The sequence below is a fragment of the Paramormyrops kingsleyae genome, chromosome 13 (assembly GCF_048594095.1).
Source record: "Paramormyrops kingsleyae isolate MSU_618 chromosome 13, PKINGS_0.4, whole genome shotgun sequence".
NCBI classification, from domain to species: Eukaryota; Metazoa; Chordata; class Actinopteri; order Osteoglossiformes; family Mormyridae; genus Paramormyrops; species Paramormyrops kingsleyae.
Window position 1 is genome coordinate 4,745,594 of NC_132809.1, and position 14,946 is coordinate 4,760,539.

The following is a 14,946-nucleotide window of genomic DNA, read 5'->3' on the forward strand; positions in this document are numbered from 1 at the left end:
GGAAGCGCAGGTTTCATGAAATAAACTCAGAATTTCAAGTTATAATGAAATCTTCATTTTGTGTTAGTTTGTCATGATTTCTTCACGAAAACACGTTTTCCCATAATGGTAGGTTGAACTCTTGTAGGGGAAGCGCAGGTTTCATGAAATAAACTCAGAATGTCAAGTTATAATGAAATCTTCATTTTGAGTTAGTTTGTCATGATTTCTTCACGAAAACACGTTTTCCTATAATGGTAGGTCGAACTCTTGTAGGGAAAGCGCAGGTTTCATGAAAACAACTCAGAATGTCAAGTTATAATGAAATCTTCATTTTGTGTTAGTTTGTCATGATTTCTTCACGAAAACACGTTTTCCTATAATGGTAGGTCGAACTCTTGTAGGGGAAGCGCAGGTTTCATGAAAACAACTCAGAATGTCAAGTTATAATGAAATCTTCATTTTGTGTTAGTTTGTCATGATTTCTTCACGAAAACACGTTTTCCTATAATGGTAGGTTGAACTCTTGTAGGGGAAGCGCAGGTTTCATGAAAACAACTCAGAATGTCAAGTTATAGTGAAATCTTCATTTTGTGTTAGTTTGTCATGATTTCTTCACGATAACACGTTTTCCTATAATGGTAGGTTGAACTCTTGTAGGGGAAGCGCAGGTTTCATGAAAACAACTCAGAATGTCAAGTTATAATGAAATCTTCATTTTGTGTTAGTTTGTCATGATTTCTTCACGAAAACACGTTTTTCTATAATGGTAGGTTGAACTCTTGTAGGAGAAGCGCAGGTTTCATGAAAACAACTCAGAATGTCAAGTTATAATGAAATCTTCATTTTGTGTTAGTTTGTCATGATTTCTTCACGAAAACATGTTTTCCTATAATGGTAGGTTGAACTCTTGTAGGGGAAGCGCAGGTTTCATGAAAACAACTCAGAATGTCAAGTTATAATGAAATCTTCATTTTGTGTTAGTTTGTCATGATTTCTTCACGATAACACGTTTTCCTATAATGGTAGGTTGAACTCTTGTAGGGGAAGCGCAGGTTTCATGAAAACAACTCAGAATGTCAAGTTATAATGAAATCTTCATTTTGTGTTAGTTTGTCATGATTTCTTCACGAAAACACGTTTTTCTATAATGGTAGGTTGAACTCTTGTAGGAGAAGCGCAGGTTTCATGAAAACAACTCAGAATGTCAAGTTATAATGAAATCTTCATTTTGTGTTAGTTTGTCATGATTTCTTCACGAAAACACGTTTTCCTATAATGGTAGGTTGAACTCTTGTAGGGGAAGCGCAGGTTTCATGAAAACAACTCAGAATGTCAAGTTATAATGAAATCTTCATTTTGTGTTAGTTTGTCATGATTTCTTCACGAAAACACGTTTTCCTATAATGGTAGGTTGAACTCTTATAGGGGAAGCGCAGGTTTCATGAAAACAACTCAGAATGTCAAGTTATAATGAAATCTTCATTTTGTGTTAGTTTGTCATGATTTCTTCACGAAAACACGTTTTCCTATAATGGTAGGTCGAACTCTGGTAGGGGAAGCGCAGGTTTCATGAAAACAACTCAGAATGTCAAGTTATAATGAAATCTTCATTTTGTGTTAGTTTGTCATGATTTCTTCACGAAAAAACGTTTTCCTATAATGGTAGATTGAACTCTTGTAGGGGAAGCGCAGGTTTCATGAAATAAGCTCAGAATGTCAAGTTATAATGAAATCTTCATTTTGTGTTAGTTTGTCATGATTTCTTCACGAAAACACGTTTTCCTATAATGGTAGGTGGAACTCTTGTAGGGGAAGCGCAGGTTTCATGAAAAAAACTCAGAATGTCAAGTTATAATGAAATCTTCATTTTGTGTTAGTTTGTCATGATTTCTTCACGAAAACACGTTTTTCTATAATGGTAGGTCGAACTCTTGTAGGGGAAGCGCAGGTTTCATGAAAACAACTCAGAATGTCAAGTTATAATGAAATCTTCATTTTGTGTTAGTTTGTCATGATTTCTTCACGAAAACACGTTTTCCTATAATGGTAGGTTGAACTCTTGTAGAGGAAGCGCAGGTTTCATGAAATACACTCAGAATGTCAAGTTATAATGAAATCTTCATTTTGTGTTAGTTTGTCATGATTTCTTCACGAAAACACATTTTCCTATAATGGTAGGTTGAACTCTTGTAGGGGAAGCGCAGGTTTCATGAAAACAACTCAGAATGTCAAGTTATAATGAAATCTTCATTTTGTGTTAGTTTGTCATGATTTCTTCACGAAAACACGTTTTCCTATAATGGTAGGTTGAACTCTTGTAGGGGAAGCGCAGGTTTCATGAAATAAACTCAGAATGTCAAGTTATAATGAAATCTTCATTTTGTGTTAGTTTGTCATGATTTCTTCACGAAAAAACGTTTTCCTATAATGGTAGGTCGAACTCTTGTAGGGAAAGCGCAGGTTTCATGAAAACAACTCAGAATGTCAAGTTATAATGAAATCTTCATTTTGTGTTAGTTTGTCATGATTTCTTCACGAAAACACGTTTTCCTATAATGGTTGGTCGAACTCTTGTAGGGGAAGCGCAGGTTTCATGAAAACAACTCAGAATGTCAAGTTATAATGAAATCTTCATTTTGTGTTAGTTTGTCATGATTTCTTCACGAAAACACGTTTTCCTATAATGGTAGGTTGAACTCTTGTAGGGGAAGCGCAGGTTTCATGAAAACAACTCAGAATGTCAAGTTATAATGAAATCTTCATTTTGTGTTAGTTTGTCATGATTTCTTCACGAAAACACGTTTTCCTATAATGGTAGGTTGAACTCTTGTAGGGGAAGCGCAGGTTTCATGAAATAAACTCAGAATGTCAAGTTATAATGAAATCTTCATTTGGTGTTAGTTTGTCATGATTTCTTCACGAAAAAACGTTTTCCTATAATGGTAGGTTGAACTCTTGTAGGGGAAGCGCAGGTTTCATGAAATAAGCTCAGAATTTCAAGTTATAATGAAATCTTCATTTTGTGTTAGTTTGTCATGATTTCTTCACGAAAACACGTTTTCCCATAATGGTAGGTTGAACTCTTGTAGGGGAAGCGCAGGTTTCATGAAATAAACTCAGAATTTCAAGTTATAATGAAATCTTCATTTTGTGTTAGTTTGTCATGATTTCTTCACGAAAACACGTTTTCCCATAATGGTAGGTTGAACTCTTGTAGGGGAAGCGCAGGTTTCATGAAATAAACTCAGAATGTCAAGTTATAATGAAATCTTCATTTTGAGTTAGTTTGTCATGATTTCTTCACGAAAACACGTTTTCCTATAATGGTAGGTCGAACTCTTGTAGGGAAACCGCAGGTTTCATGAAAACAACTCAGAATGTCAAGTTATAATGAAATCTTCATTTTGTGTTAGTTTGTCATGATTTCTTCACGAAAACACGTTTTCCTATAATGGTTGGTTGAACTCTTGTAGGGGAAGCGCAGGTTTCATGAAAACAACTCAGAATGTCAAGTTATAATGAAATCTTCATTTTGTGTTAGTTTGTCATGATTTCTTCACGAAAACACGTTTTCCTATAATGGTAGGTTGAACTCTTGTAGGGGAAGCGCAGGTTTCATGAAAACAACTCAGAATGTCAAGTTATAATGAAATCTTCATTTTGTGTTAGTTTGTCATGATTTCTTCACGAAAACACGTTTTCCTATAATGGTAGGTCGAACTCTTGTAGGGGAAGCGCAGGTTTCATGAAAACAACTCAGAATGTCAAGTTATAATGAAATCTTCTTTTTGTGTTAGTTTGTCATGATTTCTTCACGAAAACACGTTTTCCTATAATGGTAGGTTGAACTCTTGTAGAGGAAGCGCAGGTTTCATGAAATACACTCAGAATGTCAAGTTATAATGAAATCTTCATTTTGTGTTAGTTTGTCATGATTTCTTCACGAAAACACATTTTCCTATAATGGTAGGTTGAACTCTTGTAGGGGAAGCGCAGGTTTCATGAAAACAACTCAGAATGTCAAGTTATAATGAAATCTTCATTTTGTGTTAGTTTGTCATGATTTCTTCACGAAAACACGTTTTCCTATAATGGTAGGTTGAACTCTTGTAGGGGAAGCGCAGGTTTCATGAAATAAGCTCAGAATTTCAAGTTATAATGAAATCTTCATTTTGTGTTAGTTTGTCATGATTTCTTCACGAAAACACGTTTTCCCATAATGGTAGGTTGAACTCTTGTAGGGGAAGCGCAGGTTTCATGAAATAAACTCAGAATGTCAAGTTATAATGAAATCTTCATTTTGTGTTAGTTTGTCATGATTTCTTCACGAAAACACGTTTTCCTATAATGGTAGGTCGAACTCTTGTAGGGAAAGCGCAGGTTTCATGAAAACAACTCAGAATGTCAAGTTATAATGAAATCTTCATTTTGTGTTAGTTTGTCATGATTTCTTCACGAAAACACGTTTTCCTATAATGGTTGGTTGAACTCTTGTAGGGGAAGCGCAGGTTTCATGAAAACAACTCAGAATGTCAAGTTATAATGAAATCTTCATTTTGTGTTAGTTTGTCATGATTTCTTCACGAAAACACGTTTTCCTATAATGGTAGGTTGAACTCTTGTAGGGGAAGCGCAGGTTTCATGAAAACAACTCAGAATGTCAAGTTATAATGAAATCTTCATTTTGTGTTAGTTTGTCATGATTTCTTCACGAAAACACGTTTTCCTATAATGGTAGGTTGAACTCTTGTAGGGGAAGCGCAGGTTTCATGAAAACAACTCAGAATGTCAAGTTATAATGAAATCTTCTTTTTGTGTTAGTTTGTCATGATTTCTTCACGAAAACACGTTTTCCTATAATGGTAGGTTGAACTCTTGTAGGGGAAGCGCAGGTTTCATGAAATACACTCAGAATGTCAAGTTATAATGAAATCTTCATTTTGTGTTAGTTTGTCATGATTTCTTCACGAAAACACGTTTTCCTATAATGGTAGGTCGAACTCTGGTAGGGGAAGCGCAGGTTTCATGAAAACAACTCAGAATGTCAAGTTATAATGAAATCTTCATTTTGTGTTAGTTTGTCATGATTTCTTCACGAAAAAACGTTTTCCTATAATGGTAGATTGAACTCTTGTAGGGGAAGCGCAGGTTTCATGAAATAAGCTCAGAATGTCAAGTTATAATGAAATCTTCATTTTGTGTTGGTTTGTCATGATTTCTTCACGAAAACACGTTTTCCTATAATGGTAGGTTGAACTCTTGTAGGGGAAGCGCAGGTTTCATGAAATAAACTCAGAATGTCAAGTTATAATGAAATCTTCATTTTGTGTTAGTTTGTCATGATTTCTTCACGAAAACACGTTTTTCTATAATGGTAGGTCGAACTCTTGTAGAGGAAGCGCAGGTTTCATGAAATACACTCAGAATGTCAAGTTATAATGAAATCTTCATTTTGTGTTAGTTTGTCATGATTTCTTCACGAAAACACATTTTCCTATAATGGTAGGTTGAACTCTTGTAGGGGAAGCGCAGGTTTCATGAAAACAACTCAGAATGTCAAGTTATAATGAAATCTTCATTTTGTGTTAGTTTGTCATGATTTCTTCACGAAAACACGTTTTCCTATAATGGTAGGTTGAACTCTTGTAGGGGAAGCGCAGGTTTCATGAAATAAACTCAGAATGTCAAGTTATAATGAAATCTTCATTTTGTGTTAGTTTGTCATGATTTCTTCACGAAAACACGTTTTCCTATAATGGTAGGTCGAACTCTTGTAGGGGAAGCGCAGGTTTCATGAAATAAACTCAGAATGTCAAGTTATAATGAAATCTTCATTTTGTGTTAGTTTGTCATGATTTCTTCACGAAAACACGTTTTTCTATAATGGTAGGTCGAACTCTTGTAGAGGAAGCGCAGGTTTCATGAAATACACTCAGAATGTCAAGTTATAATGAAATCTTCATTTTGTGTTAGTTTGTCATGATTTCTTCACGAAAACACATTTTCCTATAATGGTAGGTTGAACTCTTGTAGGGGAAGCGCAGGTTTCATGAAAACAACTCAGAATGTCAAGTTATAATGAAATCTTCATTTTGTGTTAGTTTGTCATGATTTCTTCACGAAAACACGTTTTCCTATAATGGTAGGTTGAACTCTTGTAGGGGAAGCGCAGGTTTCATGAAATAAACTCAGAATGTCAAGTTATAATGAAATCTTCATTTGGTGTTAGTTTGTCATGATTTCTTCACGAAAAAACGTTTTCCTATAATGGTAGGTTGAACTCTTGTAGGGGAAGCGCAGGTTTCATGAAATAAGCTCAGAATTTCAAGTTATAATGAAATCTTCATTTTGTGTTAGTTTGTCATGATTTCTTCACGAAAACACGTTTTCCCATAATGGTAGGTTGAACTCTTGTAGGGGAAGCGCAGGTTTCATGAAATAAACTCAGAATTTCAAGTTATAATGAAATCTTCATTTTGTGTTAGTTTGTCATGATTTCTTCACGAAAACACGTTTTCCCATAATGGTAGGTTGAACTCTTGTAGGGGAAGCGCAGGTTTCATGAAATAAACTCAGAATGTCAAGTTATAATGAAATCTTCATTTTGAGTTAGTTTGTCATGATTTCTTCACGAAAACACGTTTTCCTATAATGGTAGGTCGAACTCTTGTAGGGAAAGCGCAGGTTTCATGAAAACAACTCAGAATGTCAAGTTATAATGAAATCTTCATTTTGTGTTAGTTTGTCATGATTTCTTCACGAAAACACGTTTTCCTATAATGGTTGGTTGAACTCTTGTAGGGGAAGCGCAGGTTTCATGAAAACAACTCAGAATGTCAAGTTATAATGAAATCTTCATTTTGTGTTAGTTTGTCATGATTTCTTCACGAAAACACGTTTTCCTATAATGGTAGGTTGAACTCTTGTAGGGGAAGCGCAGGTTTCATGAAAACAACTCAGAATGTCAAGTTATAATGAAATCTTCATTTTGTGTTAGTTTGTCATGATTTCTTCACGAAAACACGTTTTCCTATAATGGTAGGTCGAACTCTTGTAGGGGAAGCGCAGGTTTCATGAAAACAACTCAGAATGTCAAGTTATAATGAAATCTTCTTTTTGTGTTAGTTTGTCATGATTTCTTCACGAAAACACGTTTTCCTATAATGGTAGGTTGAACTCTTGTAGAGGAAGCGCAGGTTTCATGAAATACACTCAGAATGTCAAGTTATAATGAAATCTTCATTTTGTGTTAGTTTGTCATGATTTCTTCACGAAAACACATTTTCCTATAATGGTAGGTTGAACTCTTGTAGGGGAAGCGCAGGTTTCATGAAAACAACTCAGAATGTCAAGTTATAATGAAATCTTCATTTTGTGTTAGTTTGTCATGATTTTTTCACGAAAACACGTTTTCCTATAATGGTAGGTTGAACTCTTGTAGGGGAAGCGCAGGTTTCATGAAATAAACTCAGAATGTCAAGTTATAATGAAATCTTCATTTTGTGTTAGTTTGTCATGATTTCTTCACGAAAAAACGTTTTCCTATAATGGTAGGTTGAACTCTTGTAGGGGAAGCGCAGGTTTCATGAAATAAGCTCAGAATTTCAAGTTATAATGAAATCTTCATTTTGTGTTAGTTTGTCATGATTTCTTCACGAAAACACGTTTTCCCATAATGGTAGGTTGAACTCTTGTAGGGGAAGCGCAGGTTTCATGAAATAAACTCAGAATGTCAAGTTATAATGAAATCTTCATTTTGTGTTAGTTTGTCATGATTTCTTCACGAAAACACGTTTTCCTATAATGGTAGGTCGAACTCTTGTAGGGAAAGCGCAGGTTTCATGAAAACAACTCAGAATGTCAAGTTATAATGAAATCTTCATTTTGTGTTAGTTTGTCATGATTTCTTCACGAAAACACGTTTTCCTATAATGGTTGGTTGAACTCTTGTAGGGGAAGCGCAGGTTTCATGAAAACAACTCAGAATGTCAAGTTATAATGAAATCTTCATTTTGTGTTAGTTTGTCATGATTTCTTCACGAAAACACGTTTTCCTATAATGGTAGGTTGAACTCTTGTAGGGGAAGCGCAGGTTTCATGAAAACAACTCAGAATGTCAAGTTATAATGAAATCTTCATTTTGTGTTAGTTTGTCATGATTTCTTCACGAAAACACGTTTTCCTATAATGGTAGGTTGAACTCTTGTAGGGGAAGCGCAGGTTTCATGAAAACAACTCAGAATGTCAAGTTATAATGAAATCTTCTTTTTGTGTTAGTTTGTCATGATTTCTTCACGAAAACACGTTTTCCTATAATGGTAGGTTGAACTCTTGTAGGGGAAGCGCAGGTTTCATGAAATACACTCAGAATGTCAAGTTATAATGAAATCTTCATTTTGTGTTAGTTTGTCATGATTTCTTCACGAAAACACGTTTTCCTATAATGGTAGGTCGAACTCTGGTAGGGGAAGCGCAGGTTTCATGAAAACAACTCAGAATGTCAAGTTATAATGAAATCTTCATTTTGTGTTAGTTTGTCATGATTTCTTCACGAAAAAACGTTTTCCTATAATGGTAGATTGAACTCTTGTAGGGGAAGCGCAGGTTTCATGAAATAAGCTCAGAATGTCAAGTTATAATGAAATCTTCATTTTGTGTTGGTTTGTCATGATTTCTTCACGAAAACACGTTTTCCTATAATGGTAGGTTGAACTCTTGTAGGGGAAGCGCAGGTTTCATGAAATAAACTCAGAATGTCAAGTTATAATGAAATCTTCATTTTGTGTTAGTTTGTCATGATTTCTTCACGAAAACACGTTTTTCTATAATGGTAGGTCGAACTCTTGTAGAGGAAGCGCAGGTTTCATGAAATACACTCAGAATGTCAAGTTATAATGAGATCTTCATTTTGTGTTAGTTTGTCATGATTTCTTCACGAAAACACATTTTCCTATAATGGTAGGTTGAACTCTTGTAGGGGAAGCGCAGGTTTCATGAAAACAACTCAGAATGTCAAGTTATAATGAAATCTTCATTTTGTGTTAGTTTGTCATGATTTCTTCACGAAAACACGTTTTCCTATAATGGTAGGTTGAACTCTTGTAGGGGAAGCGCAGGTTTCATGAAATAAACTCAGAATGTCAAGTTATAATGAAATCTTCATTTTGTGTTAGTTTGTCATGATTTCTTCACGAAAAAACGTTTTCCTATAATGGTAGGTTGAACTCTTGTAGGGGAAGCGCAGGTTTCATGAAATAAGCTCAGAATTTCAAGTTATAATGAAATCTTCATTTTGTGTTGGTTTGTCATGATTTCTTCACGAAAACTCGTTTTCCTATAATGGTAGGTTGAACTCTTGTAGGGGAAGCGCAGGTTTCATGAAATAAACTCAGAATGTCAAGTTATAATGAAATCTTCATTTTGTGTTAGTTTGTCATGATTTCTTCACGAAAACACGTTTTTCTATAATGGTAGGTCGAACTCTTGTAGAGGAAGCGCAGGTTTCATGAAATACACTCAGAATGTCAAGTTATAATGAAATCTTCATTTTGTGTTAGTTTGTCATGATTTCTTCACGAAAACACATTTTCCTATAATGGTAGGTTGAACTCTTGTAGGGGAAGCGCAGGTTTCATGAAAACAACTCAGAATGTCAAGTTATAATGAAATCTTCATTTTGTGTTAGTTTGTGATGATTTCTTCACGAAAACACGTTTTCCTATAATGGTAGGTTGAACTCTTGTAGGGAAAGCGCAGGTTTCATGAAAACAACTCAGAATGTCAAGTTATAATGAAATCTTCATTTTGTGTTAGTTTGTCATGATTTCTTCACGAAAACACGTTTTCCTATAATGGTTGGTTGAACTCTTGTAGGGGAAGCGCAGGTTTCATGAAAACAACTCAGAATGTCAAGTTATAATGAAATCTTCATTTTGTGTTAGTTTGTCATGATTTCTTCACGAAAACACGTTTTCCCATAATGGTAGGTTGAACTCTTGTAGGGGAAGCGCAGGTTTCATGAAATAAACTCAGAATGTCAAGTTATAATGAAATCTTCATTTTGTGTTAGTTTGTCATGATTTCTTCACGAAAACACGTTTTCCTATAATGGTAGGTCGAACTCTTGTAGGGAAAGCGCAGGTTTCATGAAAACAACTCAGAATGTCAAGTTATAATGAAATCTTCATTTTGTGTTAGTTTGTCATGATTTCTTCACGAAAACACGTTTTCCTATAATGGTTGGTTGAACTCTTGTAGGGGAAGCGCAGGTTTCATGAAAACAACTCAGAATGTCAAGTTATAATGAAATCTTCATTTTGTGTTAGTTTGTCATGATTTCTTCACGAAAACACGTTTTCCTATAATGGTAGGTTGAACTCTTGTAGGGGAAGCGCAGGTTTCATGAAAACAACTCAGAATGTCAAGTTATAATGAAATCTTCATTTTGTGTTAGTTTGTCATGATTTCTTCACGAAAACACGTTTTCCTATAATGGTAGGTTGAACTCTTGTAGGGGAAGCGCAGGTTTCATGAAAACAACTCAGAATGTCAAGTTATAATGAAATCTTCTTTTTGTGTTAGTTTGTCATGATTTCTTCACGAAAACACGTTTTCCTATAATGGTAGGTTGAACTCTTGTAGGGGAAGCGCAGGTTTCATGAAATACACTCAGAATGTCAAGTTATAATGAAATCTTCATTTTGTGTTAGTTTGTCATGATTTCTTCACGAAAACACGTTTTCCTATAATGGTAGGTCGAACTCTGGTAGGGGAAGCGCAGGTTTCATGAAAACAACTCAGAATGTCAAGTTATAATGAAATCTTCATTTTGTGTTAGTTTGTCATGATTTCTTCACGAAAAAACGTTTTCCTATAATGGTAGATTGAACTCTTGTAGGGGAAGCGCAGGTTTCATGAAATAAGCTCAGAATGTCAAGTTATAATGAAATCTTCATTTTGTGTTGGTTTGTCATGATTTCTTCACGAAAACACGTTTTCCTATAATGGTAGGTTGAACTCTTGTAGGGGAAGCGCAGGTTTCATGAAATAAACTCAGAATGTCAAGTTATAATGAAATCTTCATTTTGTGTTAGTTTGTCATGATTTCTTCACGAAAACACGTTTTTCTATAATGGTAGGTCGAACTCTTGTAGGGGAAGCGCAGGTTTCATGAAAACAACTCAGAATGTCAAGTTATAATGAAATCTTCATTTTGTGTTAGTTTGTCATGATTTCTTCACGAAAACACGTTTTCCTATAATGGTAGGTTGGACTCTTATAGGGGAAGCGCAGGTTTCATGAAAACAACTCAGAATGTCAAGTTATAATGAAATCTTCATTTTGTGTTAGTTTGTCATGATTTCTTCACGAAAACACGTTTTCCTATAATGGTAGGTTGAACTCTTGTAGGGGAAGCGCAGGTTTCATGAAAACAACTCAGAATGTCAAGTTATAATGAAATCTTCATTTTGTGTTAGTTTGTCATGATTTCTTCACGAAAACACGTTTTCCTATAATGGTAGGTTGAACTCTTGTAGGGGAAGCGCAGGTTTCATGAAATAAACTCAGAATGTCAAGTTATAATGAAATCTTCATTTTGTGTTAGTTTGTCATGATTTCTTCACGAAAAAACGTTTTCCTATAATGGTAGGTTGAACTCTTGTAGGGGAAGCGCAGGTTTCATGAAATAAGCTCAGAATTTCAAGTTATAATGAAATCTTCATTTTGTGTTAGTTTGTCATGATTTCTTCACGAAAACACGTTTTCCCATAATGGTAGGTTGAACTCTTGTAGGGGAAGCGCAGGTTTCATGAAATAAACTCAGAATGTCAAGTTATAATGAAATCTTCATTTTGAGTTAGTTTGTCATGATTTCTTCACGAAAACACGTTTTCCTATAATGGTAGGTCGAACTCTTGTAGGGAAAGCGCAGGTTTCATGAAAACAACTCAGAATGTCAAGTTATAATGAAATCTTCATTTTGTGTTAGTTTGTCATGATTTCTTCACGAAAACACGTTTTCCTATAATGGTTGGTTGAACTCTTGTAGGGGAAGCGCAGGTTTCATGAAAACAACTCAGAATGTCAAGTTTTAATGAAATCTTCATTTTGTGTTAGTTTGTCATGATTTCTTCACGAAAACACGTTTTCCTATAATGGTAGGTTGAACTCTTGTAGGGGAAGCGCAGGTTTCATGAAAACAACTCAGAATGTCAAGTTATAATGAAATCTTCATTTTGTGTTAGTTTGTCATGATTTCTTCACGAAAACACGTTTTCCTATAATGGTAGGTCGAACTCTTGTAGGGGAAGCGCAGGTTTCATGAAAACAACTCAGAATGTCAAGTTATAATGAAATCTTCATTTTGTGTTAGTTTGTCATGATTTCTTCACGAAAACACGTTTTCCTATAATGGTAGGTTGAACTCTTGTAGGGGAAGCGCAGGTTTCATGAAAACAACTCAGAATGTCAAGTTATAATGAAATCTTCATTTTGTGTTAGTTTGTCATGATTTCTTCACGATAACACGTTTTCCTATAATGGTAGGTTGAACTCTTGTAGGGGAAGCGCAGGTTTCATGAAAACAACTCAGAATGTCAAGTTATAATGAAATCTTCATTTTGTGTTAGTTTGTCATGATTTCTTCACGAAAACACGTTTTTCTATAATGGTAGGTTGAACTCTTGTAGGAGAAGCGCAGGTTTCATGAAAACAACTCAGAATGTCAAGTTATAATGAAATCTTCATTTTGTGTTAGTTTGTCATGATTTCTTCACGAAAAAACGTTTTCCTATAATGGTAGGTTGAACTCTTGTAGGGGAAGCGCAGGTTTCATGAAATAAGCTCAGAATTTCAAGTTATAATGAAATCTTCATTTTGTGTTAGTTTGTCATGATTTCTTCACTAAAACACGTTTTCCCATAATGGTAGGTTGAACTCTTGTAGGGGAAGCGCAGGTTTCATGAAATAAACTGAGAATGTCAAGTTATAATGAAATCTTCATTTTGAGTTAGTTTGTCATGATTTCTTCACGAAAACACGTTTTCCTATAATGGTAGGTCGAACTCTTGTAGGGAAAGCGCAGGTTTCATGAAAACAAGTCAGAATGTCAAGTTATAATGAAATCTTCATTTTGTGTTAGTTTGTCATGATTTCTTCACGAAAACACGTTTTCCTATAATGGTTGGTTGAACTCTTGTAGGGGAAGCGCAGGTTTCATGAAAACAACTCAGAATGTCAAGTTATAATGAAATCTTCATTTTGTGTTAGTTTGTCATGATTTCTTCACGAAAACACGTTTTCCCATAATGGTAGGTTGAACTCTTGTAGGGGAAGCGCAGGTTTCATTAAATAAACTCAGAATGTCAAGTTATAATGAAATCTTCATTTTGAGTTAGTTTGTCATGATTTCTTCACGAAAACACGTTTTCCTATAATGGTAGGTCGAACTCTTGTAGGGAAAGCGCAGGTTTCATGAAAACAACTCAGAATGTCAAGTTATAATGAAATCTTCATTTTGTGTTAGTTTGTCATGATTTCTTCACGAAAACACGTTTTCCTATAATGGTTGGTTGAACTCTTGTAGGGGAAGCGCAGGTTTCATGAAAACAACTCAGAATGTCAAGTTATAATGAAATCTTCATTTTGTGTTAGTTTGTCATGATTTCTTCACGAAAACACGTTTTCCTATAATGGTAGGTTGAACTCTTGTAGGGGAAGCGCAGGTTTCATGAAAACAACTCAGAATGTCAAGTTATAATGAAATCTTCATTTTGTGTTAGTTTGTCATGATTTCTTCACGAAAACACGTTTTCCTATAATGGTAGGTCGAACTCTTGTAGGGGAAGCGCAGGTTTCATGAAAACAACTCAGAATGTCAAGTTATAATGAAATCTTCATTTTGTGTTAGTTTGTCATGATTTCTTCACGAAAACACGTTTTCCTATAATGGTAGGTTGAACTCTTGTAGGGGAAGCGCAGGTTTCATGAAAACAACTCAGAATGTCAAGTTATAATGAAATCTTCATTTTGTGTTAGTTTGTCATGATTTCTTCACGATAACACGTTTTCCTATAATGGTAGGTTGAACTCTTGTAGGGGAAGCGCAGGTTTCATGAAAACAACTCAGAATGTCAAGTTATAATGAAATCTTCATTTTGTGTTAGTTTGTCATGATTTCTTCACGAAAACACGTTTTTCTATAATGGTAGGTTGAACTCTTGTAGGAGAAGCGCAGGTTTCATGAAAACAACTCAGAATGTCAAGTTATAATGAAATCTTCATTTTGTGTTAGTTTGTCATGATTTCTTCACGAAAACACGTTTTCCTATAATGGTAGGTTGAACTCTTGTAGGGGAAGCGCAGGTTTCATGAAAACAACTCAGAATGTCAAGTTATAATGAAATCTTCATTTTGTGTTAGTTTGTCATGATTTCTTCACGAAAACACGTTTTCCTATAATGGTAGGTTGAACTCTTGTAGGGGAAGCGCAGGTTTCATGAAAACAACTCAGAATGTCAAGTTATAATGAAATCTTCATTTTGTGTTAGTTTGTCATGATTTCTTCACGAAAACACGTTTTCCTATAATGGTAGGTCGAACTCTTATAGGGGAAGCGCAGGTTTCATGAAAACAACTCAGAATGTCAAGTGATAATGAAATCTTCATTTTGTGTTAGTTTGTCATGATTTCTTCACGAAAACACGTTTTTCTATAATGGTAGGTCGAACTCTTGTAGGGGAAGCGCAGGTTTCATGAAAACAACTCAGAATGTCAAGTTATAATGAAATCTTCATTTTGTGTTAGTTTGTCATGATTTCTTCACGAAAACACATTTTCCTATAATGGTATGTCGAACTCTTATAGGTGAAGCGCAGGTTTCATGAAAACAACTCAGAATGTCAAGTTATAATGAAATCTTCATTTTGTGTTAGTTTGTCATGATTTCTTCACGAAAACACGTTT